This window comes from Amyelois transitella, chromosome 7, assembly GCF_032362555.1.
Source record: "Amyelois transitella isolate CPQ chromosome 7, ilAmyTran1.1, whole genome shotgun sequence".
Lineage (NCBI taxonomy): Eukaryota > Metazoa > Arthropoda > Insecta > Lepidoptera > Pyralidae > Amyelois > Amyelois transitella.
Genome location: NC_083510.1, coordinates 4,928,768 through 4,948,693, shown reverse-complemented (window position 1 = coordinate 4,948,693; position 19,926 = coordinate 4,928,768).

Genomic DNA, 19,926 nt, shown 5'->3' with positions numbered 1-19,926 from the left:
TTGTCTTGGGCCTCGATTGTAAGTTTAATTAACAAGGTTTTGAGAGTCCTGTAGCAATTCAGCGCTCCTATCCAAGCTATTTATCTGCAGGGGCATTGTTAGTTAGAGGAGATTTGCAGCCCCCGCGTTCTCCCACCTTCCTATTTTTGCTCGAATAAAATGTTTGATATAACTTTAGATTCATTAGGCGAATTCGTGCCGCAGAAAATATCGCTTGTTGAGCAGTTTTATTCAACTTTATTTTTAATTTATATTTTTCTGCATTTATTTCACGAAAAGTAATTTCGGTTTATTTCGTTATATGAAATTTTTGAATCAAATAAAATTTCACCCTTTTCTGAAAGCAGTGCAGTAAGTGCATTGTTCTCTTATGAATTTTTTTCTCTCATTGCAGACGAGAGATTCCGTTTCTCTCTTATGAATATTTTTGAATTATTTTAAATAAACAGATAAAAAGGCTGTTTAATTTGCATTTAGTTATTATTATTAAGAGTATAAACAAACAGTGTGTTCCAGCTGATTCTTTTCTCGTGCGGATTATAAAAGTCAATCAAGGGAAATGTTTATATTTTCTTAAGCTATGCGTGTACTACCTGTTAATACAAGGATCTGAACCTTAATCTCATCAATATGACATTCAGCAGACCATGACTTTCAAAGTCAAGACTGTTCGATCTGTTTCTAATAAAGGTTTAAAAGAGGACTTGTTATCTGTATAATTTGAATTAAACTACAAGAACAGCTCATTTCCTTAAACAACACGGAATTCGTATAACAGTGTTGAGACTGTTAGTGAGGTCGACACAAGCCAAGAGCGTCGTTTACATAAACCATACCGCAACTTTATTGATGTTCGCACGATTTCAAAATGTAAGTCGAAAATATTGTTTCTGTCTACCCCGCAAGGCAATAGAGACGTGATTTATGTATAACAACAAGTACAGCTCATTTTCTTAACACTACCCGGTATTCATATAACAGTGTTGAGTCGGTAAGCGAGGTCGACACAAGGCAAGAGCGTCGTTTAGATAAACCGTGGCGCTCCACTGATGTTCGCACGCTTTCAAAATGTAATTTGAAAATGTGGGGAATGACAGTGGCTTTGAGCCTGTCGTGTTTTTGTTTAGATTACCCGGTAATGTACGGTTTTGTAATAAATCATATGTTTATGTTATTGCATGTAGTTCACAGACTCAATGTAGGTATTCATTATTTTTGTTTATTTGTGTTTTTACACATAATAAAAACATCTGTCAATATAAATTTGAAATGTAACGTAATTTAGATACATTTACGCAAGTAAAAAATCATTAGTTATCATTTGTAGCATGAATATTGATTTATTGACAAATCCCGTGCTAACAACATAATAAAATAAACAATTAGCGTTGTGCTTGAGAAAATTTATAAATCACATAATTGAGAAACATGGTTCATGGCTGATTGACATGATTTATGCTACATAATACAATTTAATCATCCTTAACTTATCCATTCATAAATTATAAATTTTGATGACAAGAAATGAGCAAATTTTTGAAATAAAAATTGTTTTCGTACATAGTGTAACTAACAGAAAATTCCCAGATGGTTGATACTATAAGAAAATGGCTAAGAGCCAAAATTATAATAGAAACACAGGAAAAATAGATATTGCATATACATAAAATATGCGTTAAGCGTCTTATTGCTGACTTAAGGCAATATTCTAAAGTAAATTTAGAATAAAAAAATGTTCTAGATAAAAACGCCTCAGCAAGTTTTAAGTGTACTATAACAAAAATTTTGCCAAATGTAACATAGAAACGGGTATTTTGGGGTCATTAAATATGACGTTACACCAATCCTACTAAGAAACTGAAACTAATATAATCTAATTGCTACAAACTGATTTCAAATGCTCGCTTATCTAACGGCGCATAAGTTGATACGAGTATTATATTACTGGCGCCATCCGGACACTGTCTTGAATACCGTCGTTCCAAGTCCAATATCACGGTTGAAGATGGTCTATAAACAGCTCAGAGGAAGGTGGGTGAATATTAGTGCCATTGCATACTGTTAGAAATAAAAACATAGTACCGTGTGGTTCAGGTAATTTTAATAGAATAGGACCACTAAACCTGGATGTTGTAAATGGCGACTAAAGGAATGGCACATTCGGCTAGTGCAAGTTTTGCCATGATTACACTGGCGGGATTTCTTCCTTTTATGGCGGTCGAGCTCGGAACTTCCTACTCGCTATCAGGCCCCTCTTCCCCACTGGGCACTATGGGCACGTGCCCAGGGCCCCGCGATCGACTGGGGCCCCCTAGTTCCTGCCAGATTACCAAATGATAACCGATATTAAGGTATTACCGAAAAAATTAATTTAAAAATATCTGATAATAATGACTTACTACAATACCTACGGTTATTAGCTTTAATTTGCCGCATGCGCATAGCTATACCTTGTACAACATAGCTTGAACTTTTTGACCGATGGGTAAGTGATGGGAAACGGAAAATATCTAGGTATTGGTGTAAAAAATATGTTGGCTGAATATAATTCATTCATCAATTAATTTTATTGCACTAGACATAAAACATTGGGTAGGTAAGAGACCATTGTTTTCAGTTTTTCTATTTAAATTTTACTTTGAAGCAATAAAAACCACTTAAGACTTTCGGAAAATGCTTGAGTCTTTAACGGGTACTTTTGTTTTGTGTGTCTATTCTTATGATCATTAACTATTTTTAAAATTAACGGTATAAGTATTCCACTCTCTACACCACTCTGCGCCATCAGTCCAATTGAATGGAAAAGAGCGATTCAACGTAGAAACCTTTCTTCCAATAATCGATACCTTGAGTGTTCATCTTAAACAGCGCTGATGAACTTATCATATGAGACCGTTAGTCAACGTTTTAGTTTTTTTTTTCACTTAAAAACTCTGAATTCCGAAGAGATACGACAAGGATGCAAAGAATTTTCTGAAATCTATCACGAAGATGTAAATGAAAAAGAGTTAGAAATAGAATGTCAACATTTAAAAGAATACTTTAAAAAATTTCAGAGTGAAAATGAAGCACCTAACAGTGTACAGGAAGTATGTATATAATCTATTAAAGCAAAACAAAATTGAAGACACATTTCCTAACGTAGAAATTGCATTGAGAATATTTTTAAGCATGATGGTCACTAACTGCAGCGGAGAACGCTCCTTCTCTAAAGCTTCAAGAGAGATTAACTAGTTTGTCGCTAATGTCCATACAATGTGATATTCTCAATACCATAGAATTTGAAGAAGTGATTAACGATTTTGCTCATCTTAAATCTAGAAGGGTACCTTTGCAATCAACATAGAATTAATCTAAGGATTTTATGCTAAGCGAGTTACTTTTGTAGATTATTTTTTATATTTCCTATTTTTTATAGTTAGTAACTAAATAAAAATAAATTTAAAACCATGTTTGTCTAATTTCTTTATCTATTATAACTAAATAGAGTTTTCTCAAGGTCGAAGGGGCCCCATGATCCTAATGTGCCCAGGGCCTCAAATAGTTTAAAGACGGCCCTGCTCGCTATGGAATTGTACAAAATCCTTAAAGCTTGTTCTTATTTTAAGCTTTGATCAAAAATAAGGGTGATTTGCATTTTTTGATACAAATGTAAGTCTTACATCTGTTTACTAAATGAGTATACCAATTTATAATTTGTTCAATCGTGTTGTACTTGTTCTATGTTTCTAGTTGTTCTTGTCCAATCATGATGATTTTAAGGTATAAAAAGTTTAACTAATATAATAGCGCTTTATAAATATACTTCTTACAATAAATGCTTTGTTTATAAGTGAACAAACAGAAATTACTTATACACAAAGAAATGAAACGTAAAATATGAACGTTGAATACACTTAATACTGTTGCTTTAGGACAATAAGGATACTGCTTTGCAAGTTCAGATACCTCTCAGTAAAAGAGTTCATAGCCGTTTTGTCTCTTTTGTTAACATATCTAGCTGGAGCCTGTACCTTCGTCTTTACAGATTTAAACAAACTTGGAGCAATATTAATTAGGTATAGTAAAAAAATAATAAAAATATCCATTCAGTTTTAGAAATTAAATAAATATATTGAATTGATTGTGTTTTCTTGATATTTTATCTCAATCAATTAAGTCCTGGCTACGATTTTGGTGAGGAGATCAGACGTATGGGAAGGTCAGGTGAAGCGACTCCCGTCTGACTTCCGAAACATTTGTAGGGGTACCTCACGTTTATTAGACCATTATTACACAACAGAAAGTACAGTCGTAAACGATATCCACACGAGAAGTGTGCCACCTCCTTTGGCGTGAAGTGGCAATGCACAGTGAGATAAGAAACGTTGCCGACAATTGCCGCACCAAACTCATTGTAATTCCTATCGATATTCTGGTTATGAATGTACGCTTATATGCAACTGTACGTAATGTTGTGTTATATGAGCATAGCTTTAGAGATAACAAATATATGAAAACAAACCTTTTCCTGGTAGGCAGAGGCTGTAGTCTGTAATCTACCTTTCCACTAGACACAGTCCCTGTATAATTTATTCGCTGTTGTTTATTTTTATTAAACTGATACATTGTATTATTTATTTAATTGAAGTTTACGATCAATGAATATGCTCATATGCTTTTCACTCTTACTTTGAAAGTCCCAAAGTTGAAGGTTTAAAAAAATATTAATGGCGTAAAAATTAATTAGGTGATAAAATATCTCAGTGCACTTGCTACAGGAACTTAGTATGAAAACAGAATGAGCATATTTTAAGCGTGCTAAACTAGTAAAGTGCAGAAATTGCATTCACGTAAACAGGACCATAAATCAAACGTAATACCTTCGTACAATAAATGTATCTTCCGTAAGTTAGCTAGGTAGCATTGGGAAGGTAAGAGCATTACTAGTACATTTGTCAGGATCGGGCCAAACTCAGTGCCGACCATAGACTTCACAGAAATACGGACAGGGCTTGTAGAACTATCGTATTGTTGTTAGAACAGAGTAATTTTTGCCTTATTTCATCTGATGAACGTATCAATGTAATCTTATCTCACTTCTATCATTAAACCAAACAACTGAACGTGGCCTGTCAGTCTTTTCAAGTCTGTTGGCTCTGTCTACCCCGCAAGGGATATAGATGTGACTATATGCATGAACGTACCTTTATCAAATCGGGAACATTCTGGCGGAAGATGAAGTCAAAAGAACCCTTATACCTAGGAGAATGTGGATAAAGCAAAAAGTATGCAATGCAAGAATCGTGGCAAGTGGAAATATCGAGTCTTTGCCAACCCGTCCGATGATGCGTGATTTTGTATGCTTTTCCTCATATTGCAATCTAATCGAAATACTTATTCCAAAAATTATAGACACCTTTGTTATATTTTAAGTTTTATTTAGACAAGCTTAAGCGTAAGTTCTAATCCAAAGCAAAACGCATCTAAATAGTACGGTGCTAACTAAGTATTGTAGTCGTAAATGAAATTGTATCGCACCTTTTTATCGTCGAATCTCCTACGCTACGTCCATCTTTTCTAAAGTCTATGTTGCCGACAGCACTTTTATGTAACTCGTAAACTATTTTCAACTCGAACAAGAATGGCCGGTTCAACTTACTAACATTTTCTGTTAAAATATTTTCTAAGATTTCTATAACAATGACAAGTGTTTGAAAGCCTGTAATACTTCCCTCGGAAGCCTTTTGTATCGGACGCCTCAATCACTTTCAGGACACGAAAGTAATCAAACTTTTTAACGAGTTGCATAATTATTAAATCTTTCCGTTATGTTTGCTGTAAAGATTCCATTCAGTGCTTTATTGGAGCGGCTATAAATCAATTAAAGTCACTTTATTTGTTGTATTAATATTTTGAAGTTCCTTTGTTACTTGAATATTTTCCTTAATATTTTTTGGTATAAAATTGTGTATATTGTAAGATTAAAACCGTACGTAGGTATAAGCAGCGTAGATTTCCAAAGAGCAGCTTGTATATCTAGTATTGCCGAACTATTACTAAGTAGTTGACCGTAATGCAACAACACTATTAATATCTTTTTGGGAAATTTATATTATTTAACTTGCCGAAATTCAAGTAGCATTAGATCCCTTGCGGGGTATGAGACAGAGCCAGCAGTAACAAACATTAGATTCAAATCGAAATAACTGACAGTTTGAGAATTGTATAAAAGAATTTAAGACAAAGATTTTCAGAGAGTTCTAAAAAGACATTCGCAGTGGGCCCTGAACACATTTTAAACATTTTCTTAGGAAATGAAACCCTCAAGCAAGCTTATCTCAGCACTAGTGTTTTGCTCGGAGATAGGAGCCGTCGTAGTTCACCTGAGTTGTTCAACTGCAGTAGTTGTCGTGTCTGTTGCTTGACCTACTCTAGTAGCTGAATAACTTTACAGTATCGAGTACAGCTCTAAGATGTCGCAACTTTGAGTTGAAGGAAGTACTCGAGATTTGGTATCATACTTGCGACATAAAATCATGCAATCTGATATCTTAATGATATTCGGAATAATCATCAATTGATCAGTATAATAGTGTGAAATGTTTTTGAAAGTAATAGAGATCAAGTAACATACTGTGTACAGTCGAAACTTCTTGTAGGTAGAACTACAGTGACATTTTTTCTAAAAACTTAACTATATTAAAAATTTAATTTGTATTTGCTATGGTTTTGCAAACGAATTGGTTATAATTAGACAGCCAAGTTAAATAATAAATTAAAAATAGTACTCAAGAAAGCGCAAACTTTCCATCTTCATGTCAGTCTCGGAGAAGATTAGCGAATCATTAATTATAAAGTTAAGGCCAACATTAATTCCGACACTTTTTTTTCTTAGAGAACGAAAATTTCATGAAATGTATTATTTCTATAATCAATTGAAGCTCCTTGTCGTAAAAGCAACAAAAACTTGACGAAAAATCCTGTTTCTGCAAATAATATATTGAACAATCAATTTGAGACGTAAGACATAAGACAAAATTTACAAAAAATACGAATGATGAAATTTTTTTTTATTGCATTACTATTTGATCTCCTATTTTCATACTATTAGACCAAAGCGTCTAATAGTATGTCGTCATTTGTGAACAATACGTGTTACGACATATCTAATGTTGTATTAGAAATAACATTACATTAAAAAGCTAAGACATGTTTAAAAGTTGAAGTCAAACAATTTTATATGAATCAAAAGAACATCCTCGTTAAAATATATCTCCGCATGAAAGACAAAATGGCGTGTAAAATGGAATATATTTTTACTGGCAACTTCATAATCACCTCGTCCTTTTATACGCAAAACAAACTAAACATGGCGCGTCGTGTGCACCACTTTTTGTTTGTTTTCTGGAGGAGAATTTGTATCACGTTGTTTTTGTATCGCTTTATAAAGGACTTTTTCAAAGTTTTGTTTTGACAGTACTACTCATTAATAATAATACACGATCATCTCTTAACTATAATCATGAAATAGGAAGGTAAGGAATTTTGAGTGATACCTGATGACCAGGGCAAGTGTAACACCGAATATAATGTAGATAAACATCCAAGACCCAGGTCAAACAAAGAAAGTTCGTTACTCATCATGTCCTGGCTGGTACTCTGATGTCACAGACAAGCGCACTACCGCTGTGCCTTAAGTACTTTTTATATTCTCCAAAAGTATTCATGTATATTTTAGGTTAGTTACAGTCGGTTTACATCAGCATACTATTCAACATTTAATTGATTGATCGACGGCCTCTGTGGCGCAGCGGTAGTACGCTTGTCTGTGACACCGGAGGTCCCGGGTTCGAATCCCGGCCAGGGCATGATGAGAAAAGAACTTTTTCTGATTGTCCTGGGTCTTGGATGTTTATCTATATAAGTATTTATTATAAAATATAGTATCGTTGAGTTAGTATCTCGTAACACAAGTCTCGAACTTACTTCGAGGCTAACTCAATCTGTGTAATTTGTCCCGTATATATTTATTATATTTATATATTTATTGCAGATGACGAAAACACGGTATAAGTTTCAAACCTACAAGGAATTATCTTAAGGTTAATCGATATAAAAATACCAAACTCTTCATTATGATAATAGGGTATCATTAGCCTTTATAAGTTCTTTATCGTTAATGTCTCCGGAGTCCGTCCGCTGTTTGTTACAAAAAGGCTTAGGCGCAAAATACATTAACTGGAAATTTCATGACATTTTTGTGGCGTGCCATACGCTTAGTTTTTCATACCTAAAATTTTGCGTATGAGCACAGAAATAAAAAATACTTTCATTACTACGTACCCATAGTTATACACATAATTGTTTCATCATTGCGTACACGAGAAGAAATTGTCACACAAGTGATCGTTGAACACTTAGTTGATCTTGGTAGAGACTCTCGCCTGTGTGTGGCGTCCTCTTAAAAAGTTTATGGTAAAAATTACAAATTACAAACTTTTTTACATTTGGTTTGGGTTTGTTATGAACGTGTTTGTCTACTAAATAATAAGTTTTTTAGCCTTTGTTACGAATTCTCTTCCTTTAAATGAGAAGAAACCAGACAAGAATAATTAACACTTTGACATCCGCTCAGTTCCGCAAAATCGTTTACCTACAGTCGTGCTAATTAAAAAGGCTTAGAATTTGTCTCGACCTTCATAACTAAACAAAATTGGACTAAAATTGAGGTAAAATATAAGTTAGCTTTTCGTTAATATTGTCTTGGTAAAGTTCCCCAGCCTGTATGTTTCAGGTCGCGGAGGCCCCGTCCCCGAGTGTCTGAGATAACAAGTGCGCGCGTGACAAGAACCCTCCCAAGTTGCGAGCTAACTTCCCCGGCGCTCACGTTCTAAGTGCATGTTGTTTTAGACCAACTGTGGAAGTGAGCAATCGTCATATTGTGCCTAGGTTTGACAAAATTGAGACGGGAAAGTTCGTTGAAATCGTAGCTATAATATCTAATCAAGAAATTTATGTGTTTTTCCATATCAAGCGCAAGTTAGGTAGCTCCAAGGAAAACACTGTAGTTAATACGAGTATGATTGTCATCGGTTAAATTTGATTATTATCGTCAGTACTCACTAACAGTCTTTTCAAGACTGTTGGCTCTATCTACCCCGCAAGGGATAAAGACATGATTATACATATGTAGGTTATCTATTATAAGGCTGTAGTTGGAAATTGAGAGAATACACATTTAAATTGTGTCACTTAGTATATTTATATAACAATTTCCGCTAACAGGTTACGACCGGTACTTAATTATAGTGGACAGTTAACTCGTAGAACGTGGGTTTAAAAATAAACATGTGCTTTAAAACATTTCAAACAAGTATCAAGGCTCAACGTCTTGTATGTCTGCCCAGATTCAGTTGTGTGTATTTTCATAATAAATGAAGATTTATTTATTTATTCTTTATTGTAACAATAACAATTTGTAAAGTACAATAGAAGGATTTAATGCTAATAGCATTATCTAACAGTCTACCATTGGTTTAAGCAGAAAAAAATTGATAATAAATAAGGTATAATAAACATACTTACAGTACCATATCTACTATAAACCTATACTAAAGATATACATACCTTTATACTATTATATGTACATATAACCGCAGTTCATAGTGTTAGTATACAAAAGACCTTACAAAGTTATGTTAGTGATATATAAAAATAAAACAGAATTTTAGAAGAGTTTGGTGTGTCATCAACAAATTATTAAATAGTAATAGAGACCTTATGTCATGTCATCAAATAATTATTGCATTACCTACTTGAATCTGTCACAGTTGCAGGAATCGTTATTTACCTATTGGATAATGGTTTATTGAATTAGATACATAAATAATTTATAATTACTGTATATATCGCATACGATTAAATATCACACAGCTCATGTTACAGTGCTGTCAGGTACGTTAATATATGTATCCTATTGTATGTACTGATGATCATAACTTACCGACTTGAAATGTAATAAAGATGATTTATTTAGTGAGTGGTTGATGAAAACTAGAGGTATTTATATTAACATAACATAAAATCGCGCCTGTTTCCCGGAGGGGTAGGCACAGACTACCTCTTTCCACTTGCCACGATCACGATCTCTGCATACTTCCTTCGCTTCATCCACATTGATAACTCTCTTCATGCAAGCTCGGCGGTTTCGGGTACTTTTGACCTGACTCTAAAGAGTACAGGGTAAACCCTGTATTTATATTGTTGGTGATTTTTAAAATTAGCACCATTTTAGAAAACTCTGAACTTAGTCATATTTATTGAACAAAGCAAATATTATTTGTATAATATTATGTATCTAATCTTTAAACAAAAATCTTTGTCTAACTTTTTTAACAGTCATCTTATAACACTGGATTGAAATTAAAATTGAAAATGATAGTTTAGCCTATATTAATGAAACTAAACGAGAGTCGCTTCGTGTAAAAACCTGATTTACCCAATTCAGAGTCGTGGTGAAAATGCAAAGCGCACCAACGGCTCTCCGCGTTTTGTTAAAATTTTAAAAACACCAGGAGGAAGAAGACTTTAAAAAAATTATGTACGTTATATTATCTGGTCAACGTAAAGCAAATTTACCTTGTAAACGTCATGTAGAAAGAGAGCTCACCTCAAAGTTGGGAGTAAATGCTTGACAATTGTATGTGTTGTCTGGAACGGGACATGTAAAATAGTTCTGAAGTCGCGGTGTAAAGATCCACACGGGTAGCATGAGATTTGTTTTAATAAATTGCTATTTGAAGAATTATTTGTATGGAAATTATAAAAACGGCGGCTAACTTTGTACAATTGAAACTATAAAATATTTTTTTTTCTAAACTTTTCCTGATTGGTTTATAATTAGCGCATGCACATACTACAACCTAAAATTTTAAGTTTAATAAATATACGCAAACGCCTTAATTATTATTGCTTAACTTTGCTTTCTTTAACATTTTAGAATTTGAAGTAACTGAATAATAATAATTGTGAATTAAATTTTTTTTTCATCACATTCAACTCCTTAACTCCTTGACCATTTTCATTTATACCTTTTATTATTTTTCATATAAGTGTCGTATGATTTTAGATCCCCATAGCGTCATCAGCCACGTACTTCAAAGTTTAATTTGGAACAATCCAGACAGCTGGTATACTAAACTGCTTGAAACTTTCGGTTGCTTATAACATTTGAATATAAATTAAATTGAGATTCCTAAATATAAATTGCCGTAATAGAACTTGTTTCTTGTCTTATCTCATCTTAGCGAAAATTTATCGTCTCTATCAACTTTGTTTTAATAAGAGCATTTGATAACAGGGAAAAAACTTATTATAATTCTAAGATATTATATCTACTAATCAACTAAGGACGAAAATACATTTTTTGAATGTATTATTGTAATACGATAACTTTCTAATTTTGAAAGAATTTAAAATAACCTGTCAACAAAAACAAATGTAAATTTTTCAGTCCGTTGGGCATCAAATTCGGTTAATTTCTTTTGAGATATTGTCAATTTTGTAAAATTTTAAAGAATTCACGAGGTTAAAGTTCGCGGCGAACGACTAGCAACATAAATTGTACATCAGCGCACAGTAAAATTAAGTTACATGGCCGTAGTAGGATTTGCTTTGGTAAGATTTGTACATCATACATTTTTTTCATTCAGGTACCACCGTTCAACCACCGACACTCACATAATCACCACCTAATCACGTTTTCCTGATAGAATAAAAATAGCGCAATGTTTTTACAACGATGTAAGGTAGTGATCGCATCTTGGAGCACGTACTTTAAAGTGTAGTTTGGAAGTCCAGATAACGGCTGGGGGCGAACTGCTTGAGAACTACTGGGCTGCTTGCCGGGACCTTGTTATCTGCCTGCCATCTCTCTAAACTTTAATCATTGGAAAATAACTAAATCCAAGTCATTTTGTGTAAAAAAATGTATTATATTGAAGAAAAATTCACGTCTTGATTTCTTTACGTGGTGATGTGATTTATGAATCTATACAAGCATACCTACTATGTTCAAAACATTATGTGTGGTTACATTATTGAATTACATGCATAGTGGTCTATGTAGCTTTATAAAAAGATTTTCTTCTGCTTATCTGAAGGAACTATTTAATAATTATTATATGATATAATAAATAATAATAGTAAAACCAATAATAATAACTCATTGTTTTCTTCCTCGTGGTATTAATTGTAATTCCAAGCTAATAGCAATGATTGTTTAAGTACCTACTTGCATACACACCGCTGTTACCATTCAAAATTGTAGACTGTTAGACAGAGTGCAAATTACGCAATAACACATAAACACTCTGAATATACACGGTTTGATGTGAGTTTCAGGCAAACTGTCCTGAAATTTATCAGACCGTACGACTAGAGCTGACCTACACAAACTTCAATTACGTTAACATGGCACACATATAATTAATAGATAAATATGGCTAAGAACACTGTTAGTCTGTTTGAAATAGTTTCCATTTCGGAATAGCGCCGCCGGTCCCTGGAGGATATCCTTTGTTGTGAGTGTGACCCTCGTTAGATACGCTACTTCAATTCTAACAAAAAAGGTAACCACGATTTAGAGTGAGGAGAATATAGAAATAAGGCTGCTGGAATTTATTGTAAGAAGTGTAGACATGTACCCAAGAAGTAATAGTTAACTAAGAATACAAGCCATTGCCTTTTTTATATAAACATTTTGTGTTTTGTAACTCCCGTTTTTCTTCAAAACAATTTTGCAAAACATATATATATATGCAGTTAGTAAAATTAAAGCCAGACTGAAAATTTTTTAAAGCATGAAGAATAATTCTAATGGTAAAGCGGACTGACGTTAATCTTTTTTTCGATTAAGCTTTTTACTCACCTCAAAGTCTATTAACTTAAAACCCATTTAAGCAGTTTCGATCATGAACAAATAGAAAGCGACAAAGCATTGGAATTCATTACATTGGAATTCAGTACATTATAAATATTTTCAAACTCAACTTTATTTCTGTATGTGTGGTATTATATCCTCAAACATTTCCCATCTCCTTAACCTAACCTTCATAACCCTCTGACATTCATAATGTTTATTTTCTTACTTTATGGATAAGCAAAAAAAAATGCTAAAGCAAAATAAGACAAAGGTCCTGTTGTTGGTGTTTTTTTAACCAGCCATATATCTGGCTTGTTTGGAGTTATGAGGTAGTTTTGTTTAATGGACACAAATGTGTTTACATACACATCTAGTTTATATGGGAATCTTATAAACGTTTTTGAGGTAAGTAGAAATATATGAGCAATATGTTAGTAGTTATTTATTTCTAAAAAGGGAGAATCTGTAGCTGAAAACAGTCTTCTAAAATAAAAAAGATCATAAATATTGTATGAAAATGGCTCCGACGAAAAATTTGTTCCTCCACTTTATATCCTTATTGGAAATTTTATAGGTTTAACTTTTGACGAGTGAAGTGCTACTCTACAAAAAAAGTAAAATGGAATCATACTTTTAAAAACGTCCACCTGGCCAACTGAGTAATGAAGTTCGCTCATTAAAAGTTTCACAGTATAACCTATTTAAGAAACTTTGTAACAAAAATCTTGAAACATATTTGTGACAAGATTTTGTCTTATCAGTAAATTGAGTTCTCCTGCTTAGAATTTGTAAAGAATCGATTGTGTTTTGTTATGATTTAATGCAAATGACCCCATGAAGGTTACTTTCGCAAGATATCTCGGTGATTTGAATATATTTTTCATATTAAATATATTCACTATATTATTCTTTTTTCGAAAATTTATGCCCAATAAGGGGAATAAATATCGAACTATATCTACAAAGTTTCATATTTTTATTATCTTATATAATTTAAATATAAAACTTGAAATCGACTTTCCACTACTGTCCCAAACATATCCCATATTAAATTCAACTAAAAATTCCTTTAAAAGTAGTAGGTACTTACAAATTCGAGACGAGGCGCACACGGTGAATATTAGAAGTACCTTAACTCCCACTTGCATGCGACCAAAATAGTACTTACTTATTTGGGTACACCAGATGAAAGTCAAAGTTGAATCCCTTATAAGCAATACCTACTCATAATAAGGTTTTACGAACTTCGAGACGGTTATAACCGAGATCATATTATGTAAATTTTATCTATAATATTATGTATGAAAATGAGATAAAAATAAACATCCTTTATCTTTATCCGTTACTTACGTTGTTCATATTATCGATAATGAAAAAGAACATACCTAATATTGAGATATAATCTCTATTAATGTGCTTTCTTTCTGTTTAAATGTTAAAAACCTTCGTAATGACTACTGGAGTTTGTTTAGTGATGGAAGTAATGTGGGCGAGATATATACATTTAGTATATATACTCGTAGTGTTCAAGGAATAACACAAAACATTACAGGAGAGGAACCCCGAATTTAGTAAGCGAATCAAACTAACTGAATGATCAGCATTTTTATCGACACTAGCGTTCAAAGGTTCATATAATTATTAAGTATGACGTAATTCTTACGATTAAATATAATTTAAAGATGTATATTTGCGAAGTAAACCATATACAAAATTCAGAACTGAAATTACTTATTGCGGTACTTTCGTAAGTGCTGATCTATTGAATTAATTCTATCAATTATTGATGCGGAAAAGATTTCTTGCAGTCAACCCTTGCCATAGAATAATGATTAAGTTTATTAACGTGGAATACATTGGCGTTAGTTGATGAATATTGAACGATTCGTTGAGAGAATCGCGCTTAGTTGTAAGCGTTTGTGTCGGTATCTATTATTTCCAAGGCAATTATGTTCAGGGTTTGTTTAAGGGTCAGAGCAGGCGAGCGGAGTATGGAAACGGTGAAACTTTATTCGTATGGTTCGATTTTGTTATTTTTTTTAGTTTTGTAGTAATGTTTTCAGGTTTTCGATATTTGCCCTCAGGCTAAAACAACTTGTGGTTTTTTAACATTATTTCGTATTTTCTTGTTTATATTGAAGTTTGTAAAGAAATATAGCTTGAATAAAAATTTTCCGTAAATACTTACTTTATTTACCTGTATGTAGCTGCATGTATAAATAGAATCACAGTACATTAAGAAGTTAATTTTCGCTACCTAAAATCTGCTCCTTTGAACTCGCCCTTACTTATAGGTTCAAGGATCAGGGAGTGCGTTGAATAGCTCGATGAGGCCCGAATAATTTATTTGCTTCGTAATTACCTGCGCCAGTAGGCTCTCCAGCCTAAATTATTTCTTGCGTATCGCACAAATATTTCTCTCACTGTCATTACAGCAACTATGTGTCGAGAAGGGGGCTTGGCTCTTCTGTTTTTTTGGTCAGTCTTTTCAAGACTGTTGGCTCTGTCTAATTGTTCGCAATAATCCGACCAGCCCAACACAATTTACATGCAGACTTAGGAAATGAATAGGAATCGAAAACCAAAATTCATTAATATTATAAATAGTTATGGAGAAATTTTATTGGAATATATTTACAGACGAACTGTATAATTTTCTGTAGATGAAAAAGTATTTATTTACTACATAAAGTACCTTAATGTTTTCTAGATATAAAGTCGAATTTTTGAATTGAAAAAAAATCTTACAAAATAAGAGTAGAATCGTCATCATTCTCTCGGCTGTCCTGATACACATCCAGTTGTGTGAATGTCCTGGTTCCTTCACGATATTTTACCTCCCCGTAAGAACATACCTAAGCACTATGAAACTGACAGGACTGCCGAAACCATTGGGGTTGTGAAACTTATTTGGTTATATGTTTTTGGGGAGTACCTACTGCCTTTTTATTAAAATACATCTTTATCCGTTACGGGGCAGACAACAAGCAAAACAACAACAAAGCCAATAGTAACATAACTCGAAAGTTTTTATTCTGCCACAAATAAATAATAATTAGAAAATTTACTTAATTAATTCAAAGTGATTAAAACAGAAAATCAGAATCATCGCACGAAGCTAATAAAATGAAACTAATATTATGATAGATTATGATATTTTAACATCCACTAGCTTTACGTCAAAAGTAATTAACCAGAACTGCATGAACCATGTATTAAAATTAATTTACTCCACTCAGTTCATGTTCATCGAAGGTAATCAAATCCAATTTCATTCAGACTGTATTCATTTTGAGCCTTTCACGTTAACATAAATGGTTTACAAATTTTATTCCGTAAAATATTACTTTCCTATTTGCGAATCGATTTGATTGCTAGAATTTTGATTAATTGTTATATGTACCTACGTGAGTTTGCTTGAAGGTAGTTTCACTTGTGATCCTGTATGTCGTGTTTTGATTCAAAACACAAATTTAAATAGGATTATCTTAAACCTGTTGAAATATAATGGTTTTCTAAAGGAATTCACACGCATAAAGAAGTGTGAGGCACGTCGTAAACATCCTACTACGGCCATATATAGTAACTCTTTCTGAGTAAGTTTCTAGGAATATTTCTCATGCAAAGATTGCGGAGGGAAGACGGGAGTCGTTTTGTGTAAAAATCTACATACATACATACATACATATGGTCACGTCTATATCCCTTGCAGGGTAGACAGAGCCAACAGTCTTGAAAAGACTGAATGGCCACGTTCAGCTATTTGGCTTAATGATAGAATTGAGATTCAACTAGTGACAGGTTGCTAGCCCATCGCCTAAAAAAGAATCCCAACTTTGTCAGCCTATCCCTTAGTCGCCTTTTACGACATCCATGGGAAAGAGATGGAGTGATCCTATTCTTTTTTGTATTGGTGCCGGGAACCACACGGCACGGTGTAAAAATCTGACTTAACTCATCCAGGATATGGTCACAGATGGGCCCCGGGCTTATTTCTTCTCTAATGTCAAGAGGTTGAATAGTAGTTTTCTTTATTTATAAATCTGCAAATCCATTTATTTTGTATTTGCAAATTCGTTTTACACTAATCGTTGCGTTTTTTCCCTTGAGAGTACCCAGGGTAAACCTTTGTCTACTATTAAGGATTCAAAAGGTCACATTATGACGTTAGAATGGCTGCAACATGATCCAGATTAGATCATGATTATACATTTAGTTACCTGAATGTGCAAGTTCCCTGCGATGTTTATCCGTAACGGACCACTTATTGTGTTAATACTATAAGTTATCGTTATATGCTTATCCAATATAGAATTGTAAATTATCAGAATGTGAATTCCCCTATTTAAGTTTAAATTATGACCGTCTGCTAATTGCTATCAAAATTGTACCAAGCGATGTCGTAATTAAGATGCAAAATAATTACTATATTCGGAACCAGTGTTCGGAACGAAGTTAATAAACGCGTCAGTGTATAACATAATATTTCAATTTGGGCTCCCAGTGCGGTTCAACGCTGTTCAGTGTCATCGGATATAAAGTAGGTACGTATAACCACTTACTGAATATCAGATCTCATTTCAGACAGGGTTTTCACACATCGTCCTTCAATACTTGGAGAAAATTGAAAAGAGTCTGCGGAACGGAGTAAGTACCTATACGTCAAACACACCTTTTTTCGATGCCTTGGAATGTATTTTGGGACGGTAGCTGGTTTTATAGCATTAATTCTGGGAATCAAGATTATTATACATTTTATTATAAGTTTACTTAGTGCTTACGTGCTCTCTCCTCAGCTTTAATAACTTCAAATTATGTTGACTTTCTTTGCTCTTATTTGTAAGATACAATAAAACACAAGTTATGTGGTGCTTTCATTTAAATGCTTATGTTTTAGGTTGAGGTAAATATTGTTTTCATGATAAATTTCCGTTAAGTCGATAATGGTGTAAGTAGGTAAAGTTTTTATTGAACGCGACAGAACGCATTATGAGCTGTATTGTATAATTTAAAGTATTTAACTAAATGTTATAGACCGTGAAAATAAATTTCTTCAAATATGCAATACAATAATAGGTCCTGTCGCTAATCCTGATTTATTACGGTACTTAAGAGATAAAAACAAAGATCGTACGACGTACCGACATAATTCTGCGACGCAAACACCTGTCTAGCTCAGTGGGACATAATTCCCGGGAAAACCACAAACAAGAGTACCTGGGCCCCACCTCTCTATCGCCGTACATTAGCATATTACAAGCTTTTGAATCTGTCGACTCTTCACTTAGTAAGCTCTGGTTATTAGACGTGGGAAATTGAGGGAAATTCGAGAGTCGTTATATGAACTTAATACAATTTGGATATAAAAACTGAATATGTAAAGGGAAAAGACGACTGACTTCCTCTGAAAGTTGAAGAACCTTTAGTTTTTCTTACTATTTAAATAAAATCTGGCAAACAGATACGTATTAGATATCCACTAGGGAAGTAATTTTTTACAAATCTCAAATTAGCAATCTTATAGGATTTATTTGTCAAAATTATGGCACTGCTTTATCGAGAAAATAATAATCAGTCGATCAGTATGGTTTGTAATTATTTCGAAAGAACTGAATAAAAACAAACTTCCAACTTTAAAACGTCGTCTAAAGATACAACTCTCGATAAAATACTTCAGACTTCAATGCAACATCTGTGCACCTTAGTAAAACAACTCCGTTCTTCGGAAACAAAGCATAAGAACCTAATTCAACAACAAATGAAGCTCCGGGGGGAGTTTATCTTTGTAGTAAACAGCTTAATGTTGACAAAAGAATACTTAAACATCACTTGAGGGAGTGTGACACGACTCGCAACGTCGTCCTTATTCCCGCCGCGACAGGAGCGCATCACTGTCTGTGGAACATTGCACCTGCTTCTCCTTGTTTAATTAACGACCCTGTTGAATCTTAATGTAATTTCTATGTGCATTTTGCAATGAGATTAAAGTCTAGAAACGTTTGCGTTTTCATTAAATGTTTGCTTTCTCCAGGCGACGCTCAGGGCGCACCGCGCTTGGCGTCGTTGTTTAGCCAGATTATTTCATATATTTCGTTCTCTATGTCATGCGATACGTGTGTACTTGTATAACTTGTGTTTTTCTCGACCGTACAAGATATAATATGCACCCTAGTTTTATATAAGTATATTATGATATAACCGTGTGTACTTTTATATAAATCGTACGTGTTTTGCTTGATGAAGATGGACGATATTATGTTTAAAATTATGTTAAGTTACGTATAAATTATTTTATTTTTCGGAATGTCTCCTAAAGCATAAAGATATAAGGTGAAAACTTTGCCAAAGCATTTCAAACCATGAAGGATCACACAAGTTTGGAAGACTACATCTAGAATGCAAGATCAGATATTATAACTTTATGATAAAAGTTATAGATATGGGTTCTATGTGGCAATGCAATTCGGTTATAGATGTATAAAATAATAATATGTTTATTTCAAATAACACCTATCATATTAAGTTAGCTGAAAATCGAAGTGGATGGGCCGCAAAAGTACAAAATGAGATACTGATAAAGGAAAACTTAGTAATCTGTTCTCTACGTTACTATCACGAGTATATCGTGGCCAACATAAAATGGTCCCTAGCAACGCCTTCTTCCAACATTTTGGTGCTATAAGTATTATTGATTGGTAATCGTCGTGGCTCAAGTTACACTGGTAATTCGACAATCGCTTTGTTGCTAGGTACCTACTTGAGTCTGCTGTTAACATTGTTATAGATATAATCATATTATTAAGAACATTTTGTGATTATTCTTCGCCTACCCTAAATACAAATTGTGTAAACGACTGCTTTGTATTTTGACAATATAAATCGAAATAATATTATTTCTAGTCCTTTCATTGCGATTCCTATGGTTTTGACATTAGTTTATTATTAACCCTTTATGAAATTTCAGTTATGTAGCTTTTAATAAACAATATCCAAAGGAAATAATTGTACATACACATTATGAA